Here is a 9,328-nt window from a genome sequence, read left to right as displayed (position 1 = left end):
TCTTCCTCCTTCTTACAACAGCCCTTGTGATGACACTAGACCCCCCCTCGGGTGAGCCAGGATCATCCCCATCTCAAGGTCCTTAATTTAAGCCCACCTGCAAAGTCCCTTTTGCCATATAAGGTACCATACTCACAGGTTCCAGAGATTAAGACATGGACATCTCTGGGGATCGATAGTTAGCCTTCCACAACCACACCCCTCCCCACCATGGCCACTTGCTTCCTCAAAGCCAGCAGGGGAGAGAGAATCTAGAGGGAGTCAGCTAGCAGGACAGAATCCTAGGTACCATGATGGAATCAGGAATGGCAGTCATTGCCTATACTGTTGGTTAGAAGCGAGTCCCAGGTCTCGTCCACACCTGACGGGAGGGGATTATGCAGGGCATGACCACCAGGAGGTGGGGGGTTATTGGGGTGCCTTACAGCCTTCCACCACAGGCTTGAGCTTGGCCAAGTCTTCCAGCCAACCAGAGGGACCTGATTGCCTAGCCTCGCAGCCTCCATAAAGGGCTGTCACATTCAAAAGTGAATCAGCAGGTCTCAGGTCTGGCAGGAGTCCCGGCATCTTGGGTCTTCACTGACCCTCCCCCGCCCAACCTGGCTCACCTCCACATGGGTCCCAATGTACATCAATCCATTTGAGCAAGAATTCTTCAGAAAGGAGAGGGAAAAATCCCAGCATCCTTCTAAGGCTTTACAAACCTTCTAGAACGTGCTTTTAGCAAAATCTTAAAGCTTCATGGTGCCAGTTAAGCCTGTTTCCTCCTTGTCTGTGATTAGCAAGGATTGGGTGGTGGCCCCCAGATCAGAGGGGAGGATTAAGTGGTCCCCACCTGGGCCAAAATCATCTGAGAATCCTTATCACTGGTACCTGCATCCCACCCCCATAAACTGACAATTCACCTAGGGTGGTGATTGTCCGCAGGGGTAACCCTGCCTTCCCAGGGGAAACTGGGCGATATCTGGAGATATTTTTGGATGTCAGGACTGAGGGATGCTCCTGGCCTCAAGTGGGTAGGGACCAGGGATGCTGCTCAACACCCCACAGGGTTTGAGAACTACCGGTCCAGTCTATGTAGTCTCCTGAATTTATTAAGCCAGCCCCCTACAGGTTCTGCATTTTAAACAAGCATCTCAGGGGATTGGGACACACCTGTTTGGAGAAGTCCACATTGAGAAGACCTGGTTAGCACAGGAATAGGAGCTGTATCTTCCAGGAGCATCTACCTATGCCCCTAGGTCTCCCCAAATGACCTCTGTTCCTTCTCTCCCATCCTGTGTGTCCATCGCTGGGAGGCCCTACAGAGCCTCTTCCAAACTGACCCCACACCCAGTCTAAGTGTTCAGGAAAGACCCAGAAATTTTCTGTTTTGGAACCGCTGGAAGTGTGGGGAAGAGGGAAAGGAAAAGAAAAACAAAAAAAAGGAGTAACTGTCAACAACTCATTCCAGAAGCCCAGAAGCCAGCAGCTTCTCTGTGTAACTTGATGAGTTGTGTATCACGGAGAATCACTGCTTGATCCCACATGAGTTAGAAATAGGATATTTCTGAATATTGCTGTCAGAAGTGCATTGAGTAAAAAAAAAAAAAAAAAAAAAAAAAGGCAATTAAACATAGATTTAGCATAAGCCGTGCCTTAGAGAAAGCTTCCAGGAATAGGTTGAGCCTTGAGATGTAAGGCAGCTGCTGCTACTGTTGATGGGGTTAGAAAGGCTCCGTTCTCTGCATTTCCACACCCTTGGTGCATAATTCCTAGGAGCAAGACTGCAAATCTCACCCAGATTAAGTCCCGTGAAGCAACAAGGTGGAAACAAGGTTTGTCTCTCTCTTTCACAGAAGCAGGAGGTATCACCCCGGGGGCAATTCTGCCCCCCTAAAGACACCAGGTGAGGGACTCTCCTGGTGGTCCAGTGGTTAAGAATCCGCCTTCCAGTGCAGGGGACATGGGTTCGATCCCTGGCCAGGGAACTAAGATTCCACATGCTGTGGGGCAACTAAACCCACGCACTGCAACTACTGTGCGCTGGAGCCACAACTAGAGAGCCTGCCACAGCTAGAGAGCCCATGCACTCTGGAGCCCGTGTGCCGCAGTGAAAGATCCCGAGTGCCGCAACTAAGACCTGACGCAGCCAAGAATAAAATAAATAAATAAATAAATATTAAAAAAAAAAAGACACCAGGTGATGTCTGGGAGGACCTCTGTGGCTGTCACAGTGGGGACCAGGGGTACTGCTCCACTCCCCACAGTGTCCAGGACAGCACCCCCACCCCAGAGAATGACCGGGCCTTGAAAATCATCAGTGCCAAGGCTGAGAAGCCCTGTCCTGCAGTATTACCAACACACAGTAGGCCCTAGATAAATGTGTCAAAGAAACAAATATCCCAAACAATTTTGCCACCAGCAAAAATGTATAATTTATTCAGGGGAACTCTCTGGCGGTCCAATGGTTAGGACTCCCTGCTTACACTGAGGAGGGCCCGGGTTCAATCCCTGGTTGGGGAACCAAGATCCTGCAAGCTGGGCAGAGTGGCTAATAATAATTATAATTAATTATAATTATAATTATTTGTTCACTGGCTCCAGACTGCCCCTGTATCTTTTCAGCAAAGATTTCATCCCAACCTAGGTAACTTGGAAACCCCAAACTGAGTTGGCTTCCCCACCCGACCCTCCCCCTCCCCCAAATCGACCCCAGCCCTGAAAAATCAGTTATTTCAAAGTCAGATCACACCGAGCCCTCCGGACGTGGCCCCCGTAGGTGAGGAGCTGAGGCCACCAGGGGGCGCGCCGGCGCCGCTGTCTCCCCGACGGTGCCGCCTCCATCCCTGCGGGCCGCGCGCAGCAGCAGGACCAGAAAGAACAAGGCTGAGTCTAACCCTGAAACCACCCGGGCTTGAGCCTAGAAACGGCCCGCGTCCTAGAGACAGGGGTTGAGCGTTTAGAGCTGATTCCGCTTTCAGAATTTTAAGCCCTCCTCACTAGGGATGTTTTGTGAGGCTTTCTGCTGTGGTAGGGCTGCCATCCTGCATTGCATGATGGGATATGGGGTCAGAGGTGGGCTCAGAGAATGTGAATCCCTCCGGGGGTGAGGTTGAGGGTACCAACCACAAATTCTACTTAGCTCACGGCTGTCCCCAGGTCTTTGTAAGCTCCTGCGGACTTAGGGTGTCCATCCTTCTCTCTCGCTCTCATGACTGTGCTTCCTAAATTTTTTTTTTTTATCAAAGTGTAACATACAGGCACGAAAGTGCACACATTATAAGTAAAGAACTCAATGAATTTTCACAAAGGGAGCACCCCCCAACCCCCCACCCCTTGTCATTGGCACCCAGACCAAGAACAGACCCCATGACCCCCAAAGGATAAGATGTCCACTCATGACCCCCAAAGGATAACGCTGCCCCAGTGTCTATGCCAGGGGTTAGTTTTGCCTGTTTTTGAAACGTAAACAGATGGAATCTATGAAAGGTAGAACCAGAAAGATGGCAGAAGAAAATATAGAATATGGACTTCCCTGGTGGTCCAGTGGTTGACTCCACGCTTCCATTGTAGGGGGCATGGGTTCAATCCCTGGTCAGGGAACTAATATCCCACATGCTGCGTAGCAAGACCAATATATATATATATATACATATATATAAGTATGATTTGAGGCAGGCAAAATTTTCTTGAAGAGAACACAAAAAAGCACTGTGGTAGTTAATTTTATGTGTGCACTTGGCTAGACCACAGCATCCAGGCATTTGGTCAAATACCAGCCTACATGTTGCTGGGGAGGTATTTTTAGATGAGATTAACATTTAAATCGGTCAACTTTGGGTAGAAAATATAAGATGGATGGCTAGTGGGAAGCTGCTGCATAGCACAGAGATATCAGCTCGATGATTTGTGATGACCTAGAGAGGTGGGATAGGGAGGATGGGAGGGAGGCTCAAGAGGGAGGGGATATGGGGACGTATGTATACTTATAGCTGATTCACTTTGTTGTACAGCAGAAATTAACATAACATTGTAAAACAATTATGCTTCAATAAAGATGTAAAGAAAAAAACTGGGTAGAGAGATAACCCTCTAGAATGCGGGTGGGCCACATCTAATCAGTTGAAGGCCTTACGAGAAAAGACTGAGGTCTCCCCAGAGAAGAGGGAATTCTGCCTCCAGACAGCCTTGGGACTGAAGCTGCAATGTCAACTCTTCCCTGGGTCTCCAGCCTGTCAGTCTGACCTGCAGATTTCAGACATGCCAGCCCACATGATTGCATGACCCAATTCCATAAAGTAAATTCCTCTCTCTCTGTCTCTCTGTCTCTCTGTCTCTCTCTCTCTCTCTATATATATATATATAGAGAGAGAGATAGATAGATAGGCATCTTACATTGGTTCTATTTCTTTGGAGAACCCTGACTAATACAAGCTCTAACCATACATTAAGCTCTAACCATACATTAAAAAAAAAATCAACAAATTGGACTGCCTTAAAAGAGAGAGGAAAGGTGAGCCATTGAATGGGTGAAAGCATTTGCAATATATACTTGACAAAACTATAAAGTACTCCTATGATTCAATAAGAAAAAGAGAAATAACCCAATTTTTTAGATGGGCAAAACAGAAAGGCATTTCAAAAACCAGGATATGCAATTGACCAATAAACACATGAAAAGGGACTCAATTTCATTAGCCATGAGGGAACACTAATTAAAACCATAATGTGAGGGACTTCCCTGGTGGTCCAGTGGTTAAGACTCCGCGCTCCCAATGCAGGGGGCCCGGGTTCGATCCTTGGCCCAGGAACTAAGATCCCACATGCTGCAACTAAGCCTGCACGGCCGCAACTAGAGAAGCCCAAGCACCACAAAGAAGAGCCCGTGCACCGCCACAGAGACCCAGCACAGCCAACATTAAAAAACAAAACAAAACAAAACAAAAACCATAATGTGAGATGATTGCACCCGAATAGCTAAAATGAAAAGACAAAAGCAAGTGTTATTCATCACAAAACTGCATTGGGGGTCTCCAAGACTCAGCAACGATCATCCTCATGGCCATGGTTTATGAGAGGATATGAAGCAAAATCAGCAGAGGGAAGAGGCTTGGGGTGGGGTCTGGGGGAGCAGGCACAAGCCTTCAGAGCCCTTTCCCAATGGAGTCCCACAGGATGCACTTAATTCCTGCAAAACGAGACGTGACAGCACGAGTGGGGTGTGGTTCCCAAGGAGGCTCACGGAGACCTGGTGCCCGGGGTTCTCTGTGGGGGGGTCTGTGCACTCAGGCTCCTCTGCCCAGCACAGCCGAGGCCCCAGACTCTAGGAGGACAGCAGGTGTTCAGTGTAAACCATGTGTTTGCACAGACAGTGTAGGGACACAGAGCCCCCTCCACAATGACTGAGGGTGGCAGGTGCCTCCAGAGTCCAGTTCCAGATGCTGCTGGGGGCCTTTGCAAAGACAAAAATCTTAAGCCTGCTATGTTAACTCTTCTCTGCACCAAAAGGGACAAGCCAGCTGTATATGAAGTTCTAAAGCTGAGCGTTTGGATACCCTAGAAACCCTGGATGTACAATTCCCCGCCCCGTGGTTGTATGGCCAACAGCAACGTGTATGAATGGCCACCTAGCGGCAGGCAGAGGAATGTTGGGAGCAGTGCCATCAGAAAGCCGACACTGGAAACTACACTGTTGAGCAACCATGGCAGAATGGCGGTTGCTTGGGAGACGGGGTTGGGGAGGGGCAGGAGGACATTTTTTTCAGGGGGTGTAGTTTATGTTCACTCTTGATTGTGAGGATGTTTCACAGGTGTGTACATATATCAACACTTATCAAATTGTATACTTGGAATATCTATATTGTACGTCAGTTACACCTCAATAAATCTGTTCAGATGGTGGGTTTTTTTTTTTTTTTTGGCCGAGTCACGTGGCATGTGAGATCTTAGTTCCCTGACTAGGGATGGACCCTGTTCCCCATGCAGTGGAAGTGTGGAGTCTTAACCACTGGACCACCAGGGAAGTCCCTGTTCAGATGATTTTATTTCCTATTTCTGTGATTATCTGTATGGCTTGAGCATATTTTCCTATATGTATTCACCTCTTGTGCTTGTTCTCCTGAGACCTGTCTGTTCCTTCCCTTCCCTTCCCATTTTTATTTCTTATTTATTTAAAAAATAATAAATTTATTTATTTTCGGCTGTGTTGGGTCTTTGTTGCTGCGCATGGGCTTTCTCTAGTTGCGGTGAGTGGGGGCTACTCTTGGTTGCAGTGCGCGGTCTTCTCATTGCAGTGGCTTCTCTTGTTGCAGAGCACAGGCTTTAGGCATGCCGACTTCCGTAGTTGTGGCACGTGGGCTCAGTAGTTGTGGCACACAGGCTTAGTTGCTCCACGGCATGTGGGATCTTCCTGGACCAGGGATTGAACCTGTGTCTCCTGCACTGGCACGCGGATTCTTAACCACCGCGCCACCAGGGAAGTCCCTCCCTTCCTATTTTCATTTTAGGATGTTTGCTTGCTATCAGAAGCTTGGTCTCATCTATTATCAACATTTCCTCCTGGCCTATCACTTGTCTTTTTATCCCATTCATAGAGTCTTTCACTATGGAAGATTTTTGAAGTATTCAATGTAGTCAGATTTGTCAGTATTTTTTTTTTATTATTGTACTCTGACAGTACCTGCTCTTACATAGGTCCTGGCATCTAGGAAGCTTTCAAAAATGTGTCAAATGAATAAAAGCCCGAAGCTTTGCAGCTTCTTCTCTGAGCAGTCTCATGCTCTAAAGAATTATGAATAAATATTGCACATTACAAATTCTCCTATAGGAGGGAGTCATCCTGTGGGCACTTACCTGGCGTGCTGTTATTATGAATGATCTTTTTTGTTATTGTTGTGAATTACGGAAAACAGAAAAAGAGTCAAGTCACTTTGTGTCTAATAATAAAAATAGCTACCACACAAAATACAATGGAACACTAGTCAGCTGTTAAAAAGAACAAAATGATGCCATTTGCAGCAACATGGATGGACCTAGAGATTATCATACTAAGTGAAGTAGGTCGGACAGAGAAAGACAAATACCATATGATATCACTTATATGTGGAATAGAAAATGTGACTCCATTGAGCTTATCTACAAAACAGAAACAGACGTACAGACACAGAGAACAGATTTGTGGTTGCCAAGATGGGGAGGGGCAGGGGAGGGTTGGATTGGGAGTTTGGGATTAGCAGATACAAACTATTATAGATAGGATGGATAAACAACAATGTCCTACCGTATGGCACAGGGAACTATACTCAGTATCCTGTGATAAACCATAATGGAAAAGAATATGAAGAAGAATGTATATATATGTATAACTGCGTCACTTTGCTGTACAGCAGAAATTAACACAACACTGTAACTAATAAGAACCTACTGTATAGCACAGGGAACGCTACTCAGTACTCTGTAATGACCTATATGGGAGTAGAATCTTAAAAAGAGTGGATATATGTATATGTATAACTGAGTCAATTTGCTGTACAGCAGAAACTAACACAACATTGTAAATCAACTATACTTCAATTTAAAAAATAGCTACCATATATTGCATGCTTATAATGAAGCAAGCTCTGTGAAGGCAGAAAGTGACATTAAACGTTAAGAACTCATAGACATCTCATACTTAACCTCTGCAAAGCCAGACTTAGTCTCTTGAATCCTCCAATGTCTGTGCCTCCTCCAGTCTTTCTTATTTTAGTGAATAACACCAGGATCCATCTAGTTGCTCAAACTAGAAAACTAGAAGTCATTCCCGACACCTCCTACTCCTACGGCCCACAGACAAACCAGGACCAAGTCCTGTCAATTCACCCAAGATATTTTTCAAATTCATCCACTCCCTTCCACCTCCCACCTACACCTAAACTAGCATCAGTTCTTGTTCAAATGACCCAACTGGTCTCCCTGCCTTCATTCTCGCTCCCTTACAATCCTTTCTTTACACAGGACTCAGAATAACCTTAAAACATCAGTTGAATCACAACCTTCACCTTCTTAAAACTCTTCAATGAGTTTTCATCATTGACTTACATTGCATCGATGGGGAAATTCAGATACCTTAAAATGGTCTCTGGGACTGTCCTTGTCACTCACCAATATTCAGACAGCCTGGCTTTCCAGTTCCTCCAATATCACAAGCTCCTTTCTACTTTTGCATCAAACATCCTCTCTTCACCCCTTACTTCCCACTGCTCTTTATTTGATTAACACAGAACTCTCTCTCTCTCTCTTTTTTTCTCTTCATGACACTTAGTACAACCTACAGTTTTCCCTTTATATATATGTATTGGTTATCTTTTTTTTTTTTCTTTTTGCGGTATGTGGGCCTCTCACTGTTGTGGCCTCTCCCGTTGCGGAGCACAGGCTCCGGATGCGCAGGCCCAGCGGCCATGGCTCACGGGCCCAGCCGCTCCGCGGCATATGGGATCCTCCCAGACCGGGGCACGAACCCGTATCCCCTGCATCGGCAGGCGGACTCTTAACCACTGCGCCACCAGGGAGGCCCTATCTTTTTTTTTGATATGGACCATTTTTAAAGTCTTCATTGAATTTGTTACAATATTGCTTCGTGTGGGATCTTAGCTCCCCAACCAGGGATCGAACCCGTACCCCCTGCACTGGAAGACAAAGTCTTAACCCTTGGACCAGCAGGGAAGTCCCTGTATTGGTTATCTTTTGCTGCATAACAAATTCCCCCAAAACTTAGTAGCTTACGATAACAACGTTTATTATCTCATAGTGTCTGTGGGTCAGGAATCCAGGTTCACTTAGCTGAGTCCTCAGCTTCAGGGTCCCTCAGAGGCTGCAATCAAAGTGTCCACTGGGGGCTTCCCTGGTGGCGCAGTGGTTGAGAGTCCGCCTGCCGATGCAGGGGACACGGGTTCGTGCCCCGATCCCGGAGGATCCCGCATGCCGCGGAGTGGCTGGGCCCGCGAGCCGTGGCCGCGGAGCCTGTGTGTCCGGAGCCTGTGCTCCGCGACGGGAGAGGCCACAGCAGTGAGAGGCCCGCGTACAGCAAAAAAAAAAAAAAAAAAAAGTGTCCACTGGGCATCAGTCCTCTAAATGCCCAGTGGGAGCAGGACCCCCCTCCAAGATGACTCATGGTCATTGGCAGGATTTACTTCCTTGTAGGCTCTTGTGCCAGAGGTCTCAGCTGTTGGCTGGAGGTCACCCTCACTTTCTTGCAATGTGGGCATCTTCAGCATCTCAGCTTGCTTTATCAAAGCATGAAAGCAAAAAGGCAATAGAGAGAGTTGTCTAGGAAGACAGAAGTCAGTCTTCTGACCTAATCATGGAA

This window comes from Mesoplodon densirostris, chromosome 3 (assembly GCF_025265405.1).
Source record: "Mesoplodon densirostris isolate mMesDen1 chromosome 3, mMesDen1 primary haplotype, whole genome shotgun sequence".
In the NCBI taxonomy this organism is placed as follows: domain Eukaryota; kingdom Metazoa; phylum Chordata; class Mammalia; order Artiodactyla; family Ziphiidae; genus Mesoplodon; species Mesoplodon densirostris.
The sequence above is the reverse complement of the archived record's forward strand: the minus strand, read 5'-3'. Positions refer to the sequence as shown.